A 4324-nucleotide genomic window follows, 5' to 3' on the forward strand; every position below is an offset into this window, starting at 1 on the left:
ACACACCAAAAAATAACTACTCTCTTTCTGAATAGAAGGTTTAATATTTCGAAGAATTCTCTCAAGCTTTGCTTTTTCAAACTTCTGCAAGATCATGTAAGTTTAGTTTATGTCTTATAATTATATTTATGATCCACCCTTCGATTATATTATGCCATCTGCAAATTATATTGTAACTTTAAAAAAGAAAATTAAATTAATTAAAACTCAAATTGAGGTTCTTGAGAATCAGTTAAAAGACCCCGAAATCAATCCTGTTTATAAACAGTGGTTTACATATCCTCATCTGGAAAGATCCAGAATTACTTTAAAGGCTTACGAGAAACAAAGCTCACATTTAGCTGCTTAAAGCCGAAGATTTGAAGATCTTCATTCACCTAAATTAAGGTTGTCTATTATAATAGATTTAAGGTTGTCTATTATAATAGATTTAGTATTGGTATCAGAGCCATTGTAATTGAAGAAATTCTTCAGAAATTAATAAAAGTTATTTTTCTATTACGATCTTATTCTTTTATTCTGTAAGGAAGAAGGTAGTTATACCCAGGAGAAATCCTTAAGTCGGGTGCCATAAGGCCTGTAAAGCCAAAAGGTAAGGCAGGGTAAAGCCTTGACAGTATCTACCATATTCTTGAATGGATAAATTAATACGATCTTTTACGAAGAATAAATCTTCTAATAGTAATACTAAGAACAAAGAATTAATTATTTCTGAAAATTTCGAGAAAAATATTCAAAACTGGAAAATACCAGCATCTTCTAATATGAAGATCTATAGATCTAATGGATTTAATTTTAAATCCGACTATATTATTAAAACAATTGAAGAAGCGATTCCTTTAAAAGGAGGATACGACTCATTTAGTTTATTATCTCAAAAACTTGTTAATATTCACAAGCAAAATTACAAATTTATGCATTTGGGAATGATACAAGTAGGTTTAAAACCTCTTACCAGATTAGGCCTAAATACTTCAGCTTTAATTTTGGTAAGAGACCAAAGGCATAATAAATTCGAGGATTCCTTATTAGGAATAGTAGAGTCCTCATTATGTGAAGGACCAATACATTTTAGTTGTTTCCCTAATTTTCCAATTTCTCTTTCTGATCCAAATATCATGAAAGCCCTCACTTCAAATATAAAAACTGAAGGTTTTGATATGATAGATGGAACAGAAAATGTTGTTCTATTATATAGAATTTGTTACAAGGTCATGAATTCAACGATATCTAATTTTAGAATCAATACTAATCAAATTAGTTCAAAAAGAGGAGAAACTACTCTTTTTATAACTGATATTACTAAAAGTAATATTATGATTCCTAAAACAATTAATTGGAGTCAGGTTACTTTGCCAGAAATCTAGAAAATGGAAAGTATAGCCCCTTCTCTAAAAGAAGAATCTAGAAAACTAGAAAGTATAGTTCAATATATTGATGGAGATGTTGAAATAAAATTCTCATCTCAAAGACATCTACGAATTAAACTTCCTGAAGAAAGTAGAAATTCTACTTCTTCTATATCTGATTTTGAAAAAATTAGTATATCTAGTCTTCAAAAGACTAATGATAATGTATCTCATCCAGAATATAAAGTGGATATTCCCGAATCTAGTACTTCTCGATTTCAACGAAGTTATTCTGTTAATAATAGAAAATCAAATTCCCCTACTTTTTCTGATATGGGATATAATGTTATGGTTATTAATAATAACTCTATTCAAAAAAGTTTAGATAAGATTAAAAATTTTAATAAGAAAAAATGGTTTTTAAGTTGTTTAAATTCTAGACAACAAACATTATATGTTTCAAGATATTTAGAATGGATTGAAGAAACTAAATTAAATTTAGATTTTTAAAAATGGTTGGAAAATTTATATTTTCCAGCAAGAAATAAAATATTTCCAAATTTTAAAGATGAGTTTTTTATAAATACTCTTGAATCAACATATAAATTATATGTTCATGAAACTGGAGAAGAATCTTTTGATATTCATCCTCCTTTTACTACTTTACAAATTAAAAAAGGTAAAAAAGAAATTTATGCTACCCCTATAAAATCAGAAATAGGGCATGGTAATTTTGACCATATTATTCAACAGAATAATTTTACCAATCTTACTTTACATTCTATAAGAAATCAGACTACTAGAATTGAAGAAATTTTATCAAAGTCTAAACCAGGAATTTCTATTAAGGAAAGTTCAAAAACTTTGATGATAAAACCTCCTCCTAATCTTAAAAAAGAAAATTTTCTTTTAAGTTCTAAAAAGAATGATGATTTTATGGAAGGTCTAATAGATCGATTACAAAAAATCAATATTAAAGAAAAATGTTCTATTTCGGTAATTAACAAATCTGAACAACTAGATAATATTTCTAGTTCGTAAAATGCATAAAGTATCAATTGTAAAACCTTTTTATAAAAAGGCAACACCTGTTGATCTTCAAATTGAAGAGAAAAAAGATTACGTTCAGTTTAATGGAGAAGCTATTACTGAATGGAATATAGATGGAAAATCTGAATATCAGATTAAAACTATTATTAAACAAATGTTAATATATTCTTCTGCAGCAAAGATAAAAGGTAATAATGATAGGCAAATTGCTCAAGCCATTATTACTGGTTTCACAGGCCAACTTCAAGGTTGGTGGGATTTTTATCTTTCTAAAGAAGCAAAAAATAAAATTGTAAACTCTTCTATAGTTGATCTTAATGGAAGAGAAGAGTCAGATGCGGTAAATACACTTATTTATACAATTTTATCTAATTTTATTGGAGCAAATGAACTCCAATTAGATAGATCTCAAGAACAATTAATGAATCTGAGATGCCCAACATTATCTGAATTCAGATGGTATAAAGATGTGTTTATGACCAAAGTCTTAACCAGAAATGATTGCAATGCAAATTTCTGGAAAGAAAAATTTATATCCGGACTTCCGGTACTTTTTGCAGAAAGAGTAAAAAATAGATTAAAATCTAAATCTCCAACAAATTCTATAGATTGGAATATTCTTACTTATGGAGATTTATCTGCAGAAATAACTGCAGAAGGAATTAATCTTTGTAATGATATCAAGTTAAAAAGAAAACTTGATATGCAAAAAGAAGAAATAGAAATATTATTGGTGATTTTTGTGAGCAAATAGGCTTTCAACCAATACAATATCCTAAAAGGGATAAGAAAAAGAAACGATTTCCTTTTAAAAAAAAGAAACTGTTAGATATGAATTTTATTGTGGCGATGGTAACTAAAACCAGTAGACCAGCAGATCAGAACAACTAGATAGTTTATCAGTAGCTGCTGCTCTAGTAAAAACCAGTAGAAAGAGGGCTAACTATACAAACCAGTAGAGAACACTTTCTAACGTTGCTACCTTAATTGTTACCGTTAAAGTGTTCCTAGTACCAGCATTAATTGCAGCATTAAATACTATACGGAGTCATTTAATGCATATTACCAAATTGAGTATAAAACAAGACTGATTGTTTTATAGCTTTTCTGCAGGAACCTATTTCGGTAATAAAGCTGATTGTATCAGTTATCTGAAGACTTCTCTGTTTATGAACGTTGAACTCAGTCGATTATATATACTTGGATCAAATCCTTGTTCGACACGACACTTCGCATAATATCATTTTTCAAGGAACAAAGCTACTCTCTTATCAGAAAAATCATTCATTCTGAGCGCTGTCAAGTTCAACACAAAGAAAAGTAGCACACGCTTCATAGCTTATATCTGATCTTGTTAAAGATCATCTTGTGCTACTAATTCTTACACTCTTCACAATCTTTACTACATCAATATTTTATCAGAAGAGTCTGTAATCTGAAAAGAGTCTTTTCAGAACTTTGTGTTCCACATTTGTGTAAAGTTGAGAAACTAAGAGTTTCAGTAGGCTGAGGTGTAAGTCCTTCTGAAGTGGGTGTGTACAAGTGTTGTACTGTAATATCCAAAGTCTTTTAGTTATACCTTCTGGAAACAGAAGAAGGGGAGACATAGAAGAGTTTATCTTCGAACTTCCATAAACAACTGCTGTCTACTGCTTTATTGTTTTTCAACTACTTCATCAGATTATTTCCGCACATTCTATTGTAATCAGGTGAAAGTTTTCTCACAAGATCAACTACTATCCTTAACAGGATTCTAGTACTTCATCCTCACGAAAAACGAGTAGAGTTTATTCACCCCCCCTCTAAACTCAACTTCGATCCTCAACAATTGGTATCAGAACAGGTTATTCTTGTTTGTGAAAAACTACAACAAATGACACACTTCAGCAAGATTCCTATGTTCTCTAAGGAAGATTTTGACGACT

Source organism: Primulina eburnea, chromosome 1 (genome assembly GCF_022965805.1).
Source record: "Primulina eburnea isolate SZY01 chromosome 1, ASM2296580v1, whole genome shotgun sequence".
Classification (NCBI taxonomy): domain Eukaryota; kingdom Viridiplantae; phylum Streptophyta; class Magnoliopsida; order Lamiales; family Gesneriaceae; genus Primulina; species Primulina eburnea.